This window comes from Balaenoptera acutorostrata, chromosome 4 (assembly GCF_949987535.1).
Source record: "Balaenoptera acutorostrata chromosome 4, mBalAcu1.1, whole genome shotgun sequence".
Lineage (NCBI taxonomy): Eukaryota > Metazoa > Chordata > Mammalia > Artiodactyla > Balaenopteridae > Balaenoptera > Balaenoptera acutorostrata.
In genome coordinates, this window is record NC_080067.1 from 41,010,424 (window position 1) to 41,023,541 (window position 13,118).

Below are 13,118 nucleotides of genomic sequence, written 5' to 3' on the forward strand. Positions count from 1 at the left end.
TCATCTCCTTCATTTGATTAGCTGCTTCAAACTTAAACCAAAGGAAACTAGAATCCCCACTGACACTGCTTTAAGACAGAAATAAGATCAGAAAAACAAGGAAAAGCATTTTACAAAGTCAGTTATGGGATTCACAAAACTTTGGTGCTCTGAAGTTAGTAACTCATTGCAGAAGAATTAGGTAGTTTAGAAAACAGCTTTTAATACTTAAATTTAAATGTGGTGGACTCAGTAGTGTTTGAGAACAGAACTCATACTGTGCTATCCGATATGGTAGCCACTAGTCACATGTGGCTGTATAAGTTAAAGTTAATTGACATTAAATCAAATTAAAATTAAAATTAAAATTCAGTTCCTCAAGTAGCATTAGCCACAGTCAAGTGCTTAACATCCACATGTGGATAACGGCTACTGTATTGGACAGTGAAGATACAGAACATCTCCATCATCCAATAGAACAGCCCTGCATTAAAATAGCAACTCAAGGCAGGAATCTCAGACTCAAACTCCGTAAGGTTGTCTTTGCTTTTATGAATTTTTTTGCAGGTTTTCAAATGAACTATGTTATTAAAAAAATTTTACATAGTTCCCTACCTTGAGCCAAACCAAGTAGTGGGGGCTCCGGTTAACCATCATGTCAACCTCATGGTGAAAGTATAGGAATAATGATCATTAAGTATCAAATTACTACCTGGCAGTAAGATTGATTTAGTAACTTGTAAATAAAACTCTGTTATGGAGAAGATGTCAGAATGTGCCTCACCAAAAAGCATTTATGCTACTCTACATGTCCAGCTATTTTTCAAGTCAATGAGAGGTATTATTTGGCCTTGGTGATCAAATTACCACAGTGAACAGATTCCTGGCACCATATGTACCCTAAAATTAGGGAAAGAGAAATATGAATTTTGTCTTTATTCTTGTCAGTTCAAATCCAGCCATAACTTTTTGCTGGGTGTAGACATTTAGATGAAGAAGTACTTTTTTTGTTGTTGTTGTTTAGAAACTATTTGCTTGGTGTTTTTATTTTTATTTTTACTTTTTAAAAACATCTTTATTGGAGCATAATTGCTTTACATTGTTGTGTTAGTTGCTGCCGTATAACAAAGTGAATCAGCTATACGTATACATATATCCCCATATCCCCTCCCTCTTGTGTCTCCCTCCCACCCTCCTTATCCCACCCTCTAGGTGGTCACAAAGCATGGAGCTGATCTCCCTGTGTCTTTTTTCCTGTCCAGCCCCTAGGTTCTTCAGAACCAATTTTTTTTTTTTTTTTTAGATTCCATATATATGTGTTAGCATATGGTATTTGTTTTTCTCTTTCTGACTTACTTCACTCTGTATGACAGACTCTAGGTCCATCCACCTCACTACAAATAACTCAATTTCGTTTCTTTTTATGGCTGAGTAATATTCCATTGTGTATATGTGCCACATCTTCTTTATCCATTCCTCGGTCGATGGACACTTAGGTTGCTTCCATGTCCTGGCTATTGTAAATAGTGCTGCAATGAACAATGTGGTACATGACTCTTTTTGAATTATGGTTTTCTCCAGGTATATGCCCAGTAGTGGGATTGTTTAGTTTTTTAAGGAACCTCCATACTGTTCTCCATTGCGGCTGTATCAGTTTACATTCCCACCAACAGTGCAAGAGGGTTCCCTTTGCTCCACACCCTCTCTAGCATTTATTGTGTGCAGACTTTTTGATGATGGCCATTCTGACTGGTGTGAGGTGATACACTGTAGTTTTCATTTGCATTTCTCTAATGATTAGTGACATTGAGCATCCTTTCATGTGTTTGTTGGCAATCTGTATATCTTCTTTGGAGACATGTCTATTTAGGTCTTCTGCCCATTTTTGGATTGGGTTGTTTGTTTTTTTGATAGTGAGCTGCTTGTATATTTTGGAGATTAATCCTTTGTCAGTTGCTTCATTTGCAAATATTGTCTCCCATTCTGAGGGTTGTCTTTTCATCTTGTTTATGGTCTCCTTGCTGTGCAAAAGCTTTTAAGTTTCATTAGGTTTCATTTGTTTATTTTTGTTTTTATTTCCCTTTCTCTAGGAGGTGGGTCGAAAAGATCTTGCTGTGATTTATGTCATAGAGTGTTCTGCCTGTGTTTTCCTCAAAGAGTTTTATAGTGTCTGGCCTTACGTTTAGGTCTTTGATCCATTTTGAGTTTATTTTTGTGTATGGAGTTAGGGAGTGTTCTAATTTCACTCTTTTACATATAGCTGTCCAGTTTTCCCAGCACCATATTGAAGAGTCTGTCTTTTCTCCATTGTATATTCTTGCCTCCTTTGTCATAGATTAGTTGACCATATGTACGTGGGTTTATCTCTGAGCTTTCTGTCCTGTTCCATTGATCTATATTTCTGTTTTTGTGCCAGTACCATACTGTATGGATTACTGAAGCTTTGTAATAGAGTCTGAAGTCAGGGAGCCTGATTCCTCCAGCTCTGTTTTTCTTTCTCAAGATTGCTTTGGCTATTCGGGGTCTTTTGTGTCTCCATACAAATTGTGAAATTTTTTGTTCTAGTTCTGTGAAAAATGCCATTGGTAGTTGGATAGGGATTGCATTGAATCTGTAGATTGCTTTGGGTAGTATAATCATTTTCACAATTGATTCTTCCAATCCAAGAACATGGTATATCTCTCCATCTGTTTGTATTGTCTTTAATTTCTTTCATCAGTGTCTTATAGTTTTCTGCATATAGGTCTTTTGTCTCCTTAGGTAGGTTTATTCCTAGGTATTTTATTCTTTTTGTTGCAATGGTAAATGAGAGTGTTTCCTTAATTTCTCTTTCAGAATTTTCATCATTAGTGTATAGGAATGCAAGCGATTTCTCTGCATTAATTTTGTATCCTGCTATTTTACCAAATTCATTGATTGGCTGTAGTAGCTTTCTGGTAGCATCTTTAGGATACTTTATGTATAGTATCATGTCATCTGCAGACAGTGACAGTTTTACTTCTTTTCCGATTTGGATTCCTTTTATTTCTTTCTCTTCTCTGATTGCTGTGGCTAAAACTTCCAAAACTATGTTGAACAGTAGTGGTGAGAGTGGACAACCTTGTCTTATTCCTGATCTTAATGCAAATGGTTTCAGATTTTCACCATTGAGAATGATGTTGGCTGTGGGTTTGTCATATATGGCCTTTATTATGTTGAGGTAAGTTTCCTCTATGCCCACTTTCTGGAGAGTTTTTATCATAAATGGGTGTTGAATTTTGTCAAAAGCTTTTTCTGCATCTATTGAGATAATCATATGGTCTTTATCCTTCAATTTGTTAATATGGTGTATCGCATTGATTGATTTGTGTATATTGAAGAATCCTTGCATTCCTGGGATAAACCCCACTTGATCATGGTGTATGATCCTTTTAATGTGCTGCTGGATTCCGTTTGCTAGTATTTTGTTGAGGATTTTTGCATCTACGTTCATCAGTGATATTGGCCTGAGTTTTCTTTTTTTGTAACATATTTGTCTGCTTTTGGTATCAGGGTGATGGTGGCCTCATAGAATGAGTTTGGGAGTGTTCCCCCCTCTGCTATATTTTGGAAGAGTTTGAGAAGGATAGGTGTTAGCTCTTCTCTAAATGTTTGATAGAATTCACCTGTGAATCCATCTGGTCCTGGGCTTTTGTTTGTTGGAAGATTTTTAATCACAGTTTCAATTTCAGTGCTTGTGATTGGTCTGTTTATATTTTCTATTTCTTCCTGGTTCAGTCTCAGAAGGTTGTGCTTTTCTAAGAGTTTGTCCATTTCTTCCAGGTTTTCCATTGTATTGGCATAAAGTTGCTTGTAGTAATCTCTTATGATCCTTTGTATTTCTGCAGTGTGAGTTGTTACTTCTCCTTTTTGATTTCTAATCCTGTTGATTTGAGACTTCTCCCTTTTTTTCTTGATGAGTCTGGCTAATGTTTTATCAATTTTGTTTATCTTCTCAAAGAACCAACTTTTAGTTTTATTGATCTTTGCTAGCGTTTCCTTCATTCCTTTTTCATTTATTTCTGATCTGATCTTTATGATTTCTTTGCTTCTGCTAACTTTGGGTTTTTTGGTTCTTCTTTCTCTAATTGCTTTAGGTGTAAAGTTAGGTTGTTTATTTGAGATTTTTCTTGTTTCTTGAGGTAGGATTGTATTACTATAAACTTCCCTGTTAGAACTGCTTTTGCTGCATCCCATAGGTTTTGGGTCATCATGTTTTCATTGTCATTTGTTTCTAGTTAACTTTTGATTTCCTCTTTGATTTCTTCAGTGATGTCTTGGTTATTTAGTAGTGTATCGTTTAGCCTCCATGTGTTTTTCTTTTTTACAGTTTTATTCCTGTAATTGATATCTAGTCTCATAGTGTTGTAGTCCAAAAAGATACGTGATACAATTTCAATTTTGTTAAATTTACCAAGGCTTGATTTGTGACCCAAGATATGATCTATCCTGGCGAATGTTCCATGAGCACTTGAGAAGAAAGTGTATTCTGTTGTTTTTGGTTGGAATGTCCTATAAATATCAATTAAGTTCATCTTGTTTAATGTATCATTTGAAGCTTGTGGTTCCTCATTTATTTTCATTTTGGTTGACCTGTCTATTGGTGAAAGTGGGGTGTTAAAGTCCCCTACTATGATTGTGTTACTGTGGATTTCCCCTTTTATGGCTGTTAGCATTTGCCTTATGTAATGAGGTGTGCCTATGTTGGGTGCATAAATATTTACAATTGTTATATCTTCTTCTTGGATTGATCCCTTGATCATTATGTGGTGTCCTTCTTTGTCTCTTGTAATAGTCTTTATTTTAAAGTCTATTTTGTCTGATATGAGAATTGCTACTGCAGCTTTCTTTTGATTTCCATGTGCATGGAATATCTTTTTCCATCCCCTCACTTTCAGTCTGTTTGTGTCCCTAGGTCTGAAGTGGGTCTCTTGTAGACAGCATATATATGGGTCTTGTTTTTCTATCCATTCAGCCAGTCTGTGTCTTTTAGTTAGAGCATTTAATCCATTTACATTTAAGGTAATTATCGATATGTATATTCCTATGACCATTTTCTTAATTGTTTTGGGTTTGTTATTGTAGGTGTTTTCCTTCTCTTGTGTTTCCTGCCTAGAGAAGTTCCTTTAGCATTTGTTGTAGAGCTGGTTTGGTGGTGCTGAATTCTCTTAGCTTTTGCTTGTCTGTAAAGGTTTTAATTTCTCCGCCAAATCTGAATGAGATCCTTGCTGGCTAGAGTAATCTTGGTTGTAGTTTTTTCCCTTTCATCACTTTAAATATGTCCTGCCACTCCCTCTGGTTTTCAGAGTTTCTGCTGAAAGATCAGCTGTTAACCTTATGGTGATTCCCTTGTATGTTATTTGTTGCTTTTCCCTTGCTGCTTTTAATATTTTTTCTTTGTATTTAATTTTTGATAGTTTGATTAATATGTCCCTTGATGTGTTTCTCCTTTGATTTATCCTGTATGGCACTCTCTGTGCTTCCTGGACTTGATTGACTATTTCCTTTCCCATATTAGGGAAGTTTTCAACTATAGTCTCTTTAAATATTTTCTCAGTCCCTTTCTTTTTCTCTTCTTCTGGGACCCCTGTAGTTCGAATGTTAGTGCATTTAATATTGTTCCAGAGGTCTCTGAGACTGTCCTCAATTGTTTTCATTCTTTTGTCTTTATTCTGCTCTGCAGTAGTTATTTCCACTATTTCATCTTCCAGGTCACTTATCTCTTCTTCTGCCTCTGTTATTCTGCTATTGATTCCTTCTAGAGAATTTTTAATTTCGTTTATTGTGTTGTTCATCATTGTTTGTTTGCTCTTTAGTTCTTCTAGGTCCTTGTTAAATGTTTCTTGTATTTTCTGCATTCTATTTCTAAGATTTTGGTTCATGTTTACTATCATTACTCTGAAATCTTTTTGAGGTAGACTGCCTGTTTCCTCTTTATTTGTTTGGTCTGGTGGGTTTTTACCTTGCTCATTCATCTGCTGTGTGTTTCTCTGTCTTCTCATCTTGCTTAACTTACTGTGTTTGGGGTTTCCTTTTTGCAGGCTGCATGTTTGTAGTTCCCATTCTGTTTGGTGTCTGCCCCCAGTGGGTAAGGTTGGTTCAGTGGGTTGTGTAGGCTTCCTGGTGGAGGGGACTGGTGCCTGTGTTTTGGTGGATGAGGCTGGATATTGTCTTTCTGGTGGACAGGACTGTGTCCAGTGATGTGTTTTGGGGTGTCTGTGACCTTATTATGATTTTAGGCAGCCTGTCTGCTAATGGGTGGAGTTGTGTTCCTGTCTTGCTAGTTGTTTGGCATGGGGTTTCCAACACTGGAGCTTGCTGGTCATTGAGTGCAGCTGGGTCTTAGCGTTGAGATGGAGGTCTCTGTGAGAGCTCTTGCCGATTGATATTACATGTGGCCAGGAGTTCTACGGTGGTCCCATGTCCTGAACTCGGCTGTCCCACCTCAGAGGCTCAGGCCTAACACCCAGCCGGAGCACCAAGACGCTGTCAGCCACATGGCAAAAATGGTGCACTCATTCAACAATTCTTGCTAGTCTTTGGTCGTTCTCCTGGCAATGGCTATCTGTAGCACCATCGATGTACCCTTGGTCCTGGCTGTGGACCTTGCAGTGTCTCGTAAACTGGCTCTCATCCTTCAGCGTGATCTGGGAGCCCCTGAAGAACCCAGAGTTATACCCAAGGATGAGAGTGCCTTTGTAGAAGTCCAGGAATCCAGTAGAGTAGTTCCAGCATAATAGGCATATGGCCCTTTGCCTGTGGCTGGCAGCATGGCTTCCCGAAGTTCGTGCCTCCAGCTAGCTGGCCTGCTTGGTGTTTTTAATAAGAGGCAAAAAGAAATGGCCTCTTAGAAAACACTTTGGGCTTTTGTGTCCTCTTTTCCCTTGATAGCTAGAACAGCCATCAGCACCTGCTGCTGGGAACCCGAAGGATTAGGCTGAGGAATGAGGGCCTGCTGGCTGCTGGCAGTGCCTGGTGGAGGAAAGAACCCTGAGAAGCTTTCCCCATGGTCCATGCTCCCTGCTCCTGGTCAGCCAGCTGTCCTGAGGCCAGAGCCACAGGTCACACTCCTGTGAGCTGTTCTCAGACCCCTCATCTCCTGAAGAAGTACTTTTAATTCAACTTTATCTTGTTATTTTATTACCCTTTTCCAGCAGTGACGAACTTTGTACAGAATTATAAATCAAGGCCAAACGTCACATGGATGCCACAGTACAAAGATTCATTTAGTGTGCATACAACCTTATGATCTACAAGGTGATTCATCACTTGTTATCCTGTCTTCCCACTGAGGGATTGGATGATGCACACTAATGTACGAAAGTCAATGCTGGGCGTCTAGCTTGCAACGTCTTGCATATTATCCTTCTCAGTTCTAACTGATTCTTAACCCACTGGCTGCAGGGAAGGCTGCCTTTTAGAATCAATTACCTAAATATGGTGAACTAATCTGGGAAGGTAGTGAAATATGAACTATGACTTGCCCTATCTCCCCTTTGTCTGTTGACAATTTGCCCAGTGCTACAGTTTAGATGTGACCAGATAAGAAAGACAGGAAAGTGCGTTCACATATGGTGTCCCATTCGATCCTCACAACATTCTGTATACGAGCAGGGAAGGTTTTGGTGTCACAAATGAGGCAGCTCTCTTGAGAAGAATTGATCACTTTCCACCAGTGTTCCTCCCTACATGCCTCTGTTTGTAATTATTTGTATATATGACCATCTCTCTCACCAGATTTGAAGGTACCTGGAGTGGAGACCATGTTCATATCCATCTTGTTTTCTGGGCATCTAGCATGATGCCTGGTGTATGAGTTGTTCATTTGCCCAGAAGAAGAAAGGTGAATGTAACACAAAAGATCTGTAAAGGAATTAGGATTTTTTTTTAAGGGAGAAAAACATTATTCTGGGTTTTGTTGCTCAGGGTGTTTGCTCTACCCAAGTCCAGGAAGGTGCTGTTTAGCATGAACTGGGTCACACAGTAAGTACCCAGTGACATAGTTGGATCTAGGACTCCTTTCACAGGACATTTCCCACTAAAACTTCCTATTTTTTTTATACCATTGAATCTTTATTTTAAGGCATTCCATCTCTTTGTAGCTAGTCCAGCAAAAGGGAGAGTGGATTGTACCTGCATGTGGAATAAAAATAGATTACACATGCTTAAGTAGGAAGAATTGAAAAGCTTTGCTGTTGATTATACTTTTATTCCTGGGGATGTTGTCTAAAACCCTTTTGATGTGAAAGGAGATCGTGATGACAGCAAACATGTGACTAAAGTATTATACTGTAACCTGGGCTGTGAGCACAGATAGACGGATGGGTTAGCTGGTCACTGGTGCACACAGATGTGTGATATTGTGTGTGGTTAGTGCACCAAAGGTCTCAGCCTGAAGATTCAAGAGGAGGGGGAGACAGAGCTTAGATGAGCAGAATAGAGGGGATTGAGGAGGTAGCAGTCCCCACAATCAGCAGGACTTTGTGTTTCTCATGAGTTCATGCTCCTAACTAACAAAATGTAGCACGAAGTTGGCTCTATTAACAAACATCATAACTCCTCTACAGATATATGTTGCATTCAGTTTTCCTCTTCTGAGCAATTGTTTTGGTATATTTAATGTTTTCACTTATGTTTAACATTCCTTTTTGTTTTTTGGACAGGAAAGTAGGATTTATTGAGGGGTGTGAGTAAGGAGGGAACAGCGCTGAGATTCTTATGAGTGCAGGGCCCACCATTTGTCCAAGGGGCCACTATTAGGAATGTATTTGATCCCTCAGTCATCTGGGATGAGCCCCTTTTCTGCCACCATGTCCTCAAATTCTCTTGCATTAAACTTAGTAAATCCCCACTTCTTGGAGATGTGGCTCTTCTGGCAGCCAGGGAATTTGAACTTGGCCCTGCGTAGGGCCTCAATCACATGCTCCTGTTCTGCAGCTTGGTGTGGATGGACATGATGACTTGGCTGAAGTGGACCCTGGCCACTATGCTCTAGGGCTTTCCAAAGGTACCCCACATACATGTCTGGAGCCTAGTTTGGGGACAGCATGAGGTCAGGCATGAATGTCCACTGGAAAGGCTTGTCTCCAAGGTCCCTTAGGACAACCCACATGAGCAAAAGGCTGCATACACTACCAAGGAGGCTGCTGTTTGTGGCCATTGCCCATCGGGCTCCCATGGGGAAAAGAGCACGGTTGGCTTAACTGGTTGCAGAGTAACATTACTTTTATATTTATGGTTTACTTGCCTTTTGTACTTCTGATCACTCCTTGTTTCAGTTTTCAAATGCAAATAATCCGTTTCCATTTTTGAATACCATTTCAAATCTTGTTGAATTGGGGACTTGTTTACTGTGTTCTTACATGCCCTTTCCTCCCCTCTGGATCACAGAGTGATTCCTTGAAGGGGAGTGAGGGATTTCTAGGTTGTGCAAAAGAAAGCCTATTGTGATGTTGGGAACTGAGGTGTGGGAATTGCCCAGCTTCTGGCTGGAGTTTACCTCCCTCCCTCGTTTCTTCCCATATGCAGATGTTCAGTGACATGCGTTATTATAAGAGAAAGGGAAATGGCCTTACTGAAATAGAGGTAATGGGCCAAGATAAATTGTAGAAGTCATGAGAAAGTGTAATATGGCAAATAACATGTTGGGCTTGACTTTTAAGTGTAGTATGAGAATCATTCTCTGTGTTATGCTATGGGAAAAAATAGAAATGAGGTGGCACATTAGTTCCTGCCTTGTGGTTCTGTGGCCTGTGGAGGCCACACTCAGGTTCTAGTACAGACAAAGGCCCTGGAGGTTTTAGCCATCCACAGGCAAAGCGAGCAAAGGGTACATTTGAAAACAAATAGTAATGTAATGTAGGGACCTGTAAAGAAATGGTGTGGTAGAACTAGAGGGATAGTAACAGAGTAAGACTGCAAAGTAACAGGTAACCCCCAAAGAAATAATGTCAATATATTATTTTTATCATTGCACTAGGAAAATTTTAAATTATGTGTATATAAGTAGGCAATAACATGGGATATTTTAAAACAACCCTAATTAATGAAATTCAGTGAGATCTCTGTACTACTTACGTAGTTTTAAATCTGTTACAAGGCTTTCAGATCTCATCTATTAGCTGTTTGCACAAAGTTTCTTTGCTTTTGTGGTAACTGCACTATTGCGCAGACAACCTTTCCAACTAAATGAATAGTTGAAATTGGTAGACGGAATGTGTTCAGTGAATAAACTGGTCGATAATTTTTATGACAACATCTTTATTCCATACAGGCTTCTCTCTTCCAAATAAAGTCCTTCTAGAAGATTGGGCTTTTTGAGTAGCTTCTTATAAAGACTTTTAAGGATTTTTATGAACCAGTTTATGTTTGAAGTGGTTTAGTTTGGCAGAACATTTGGGAGTCATCAGGACGGACACTGCGTGGCTGTGCTGGGCTGTGCCTGCAGGGCAGCATGACCAGTATTGCCCCAGGCAGTCCAGGACCCTACTCTGACCGCAAGAGAGCAAAGAGTCCTTGGGACCCAAGGGATGTGCCCATCCAGCTGCTCCCCCTTTCTGGGCCATCTTCCCTGCATACCCAGAATTCCCTGCCCGAAGGGCCTGTACAGCCTCTTCTGTGGATCTCTTCCCTGGACGGTGTGGATGTACAGGCTGGGATGTCCACCTGGGCTGGGATGTCTGCAGCGGGTGGCATATGAGGTTTTTTACAGGGACCAAAGGAGTAGGGGATGGAAAAGTAGGGAGCTATCAACAAAGATTAGGCACAAGCTTGTCCCTGACTTATACCTACTAAAAGGCAGTGGCAATGTAATCATTGTTACAATCAAATCACTTCTGCAAATTTCTGAAATGCCCTCTAGGAAGTAATAGTACTACTGTTCTAAGTGAGAAGGTTGGCATTCTTTTCTAACAGATAAGCTTCCTCTGAAAATGACATCAAACAAACCCCAGGGATGTTTTGTGCTATGACAACATCAATAGAATAAAAGTGTCTAATTTTCAAAGGTGCTTACTTTGAAGAAAAACTCATTGAAATGTGTCAGATCTGGTATGTTTGATAAAAACAAACAGCCAGTTTTAAACCAAATAGCTTTTTTTTTTTTTTTTTTAAAGGATTTTCTTATTTATTTATTTATTTATTTATTTATTTTTGGCTGTGTTGGGTCTTCGGTTCGTGCGAGGGCTTTCTCCAGTTGCGGCAAGCGGGGGCCACTCTTCATCGCGGTGCGCGGGCCTTTCTCCATCGCGGCCCCTCCCGTCACGGGGCACAGGCTCCAGACGCGCAGGCTCAGCAATCGTGGCTCACGGGCCCAGCCGCTCCGCGGCACGTGGGATCTTCCCAGACCAGGGCTCGAACCCGTGTCCCCTGCATTAGCAGGCAGACTCTCAACCACTGCGCCACCAGGGAAGCCCCAAATAGCTTTTTGACCGAAAGGAAAAAAAAAGTCAGCGCAGATTGGGATTAGTTATGAAATTTTTATCATGTAAAGTGGTGTGGTACGATGTATTCGGCCAAGAGTCAGGAAAACTGTACTCTGGTTCCAGTCCAAGGTTTTTGCACAAGCCATGTTCTGTCAGTTAGGTATGTGACGTAACATAATCATCAAATCAAAGATACCATCAATTGTAAGATGCAGCATTAATTTGTGTACCATTAAGAAAGAGACCCATTGCCTATGGTAATTTTGACTATTGACTGTAAGAAGCATTCTAATTGAGATGTAAAAATATTAAAAAGTATATCTTAAATCTCTAATATACAATAAATCTTATTCATCTAAACATTCTTCACATTCTTGCAGAGTACCTACCACATCTAGTCATTCATTCATTCAATAAATAAATATAAATTTAGTGTCTATTTCAGGCAATACAGCATGCATGTATCAACATGTATTGAATAATGGAATTTTAAAAGTACATACACTTACCTTTCATAACATCAGCACGCACATGAAGCTGGAGATGCTGGTGAGAAATCAGCTCAAGACAGTGGCGAGATTGTCCTCTTTTGAGAACAGCAAAATCACCAAAAACTTGATCTCTAATGTGGACATTTGCTTCGTAGAAATTTATACTGGTAAACGGAAGGCAGGTAAACAAGAATTCCCAGATCAGTTTCTTAGTAATCAAGGTGCCCTGATTACTTTTTCCACATTTCTATGAAAATCTTGTTGAAAGAAGAACTTCTTAATTCCGAGACTCTAATGAAAGTGCTCCTTCATCTGTCATTTCTTTTCCAGTAGGAATAAGGCAAGGAATGAGTGTTCTATGAAACACTTTTATACTATATCATATAAAACAATTTTACATGACTTATTATCATGCTACATTGTTAAATTGATTTTTATACACTTAAATCTTTATATTATCCATTTGTATCTAATAGTAGCCCAAGACATAAATAAGCCCGTAAAGCAACATTTTGTAAAGAGTGATACTTCCCTAGTGAGCTCAGTCTCAGAGTCAGAATCTTAAGTTCACCAGACAAGTGACAAATAAAGTTCATTCAGCCCCAGTATCTTCATCTAGAGATGTTGCACTGGGACCTTAGGAAGATGAAAAAAGAATGAGTTGAAAATGCTTGGACCTACTCTGTATAATCGAAACCATATGCAGTGATTTTAAGCCTCATTATATACAACGAACACTGATGTTCTGTCCCTCTTCAAGAAGGAACTGGCAAAACCCCTTAGAGAACAGTTTCTATTCTTGTTCTGTTTGAATTTTGCTTCTTGAGCTGTTCTTGCCACATGGGATATTTGACTATTTCTAAATGGCCTTTGCTTTTAGTCTTTGTTCAAAGTTTGTTTTAAGCACAATATCCTAATCAACCTCATTTCCAAAGAGGCCCCTTTTCCCTTAACTGCTGCAGGCTGCTTATCCCGAGAATGGCTTCTCCCTGGGTTCACAAGGCCCCAGCTTTCTGTATCTCTTGGATCTGAGCACACTGTGTTTTCTGATCAGCTAAGTCTCTTATCCAAACTGGGGTAAAGAGAGGAATTCCACATACTGCTCTCTGGGGGTGAACTGAACAAAACATGCCTGCGAAGACATTTCCTGAGGCATGATTCAAAGGTTATTGCACACTATCTGCTCAGAGTTTCTATGCTTACCCAA

General features: G+C 39.7%; 1 protein-coding gene and 1 non-coding gene across 2 annotated transcripts in view; one reads left to right on the top strand and one right to left on the bottom strand.

The window, feature by feature from the left end:
- KCNAB1 (potassium voltage-gated channel subfamily A regulatory beta subunit 1) overlaps positions 1-13,118 on the top strand; it is a 399,751-nt gene that overhangs the window by 22,755 nt on the left and 363,878 nt on the right. The window lies entirely within an intron of this gene.
- On the bottom strand, positions 9,076-9,210 carry LOC114236712 (small nucleolar RNA SNORA70). Its single transcript, XR_003622574.1, has one exon. It is a non-coding gene; the product is annotated as a small nucleolar RNA SNORA70 (small nucleolar RNA).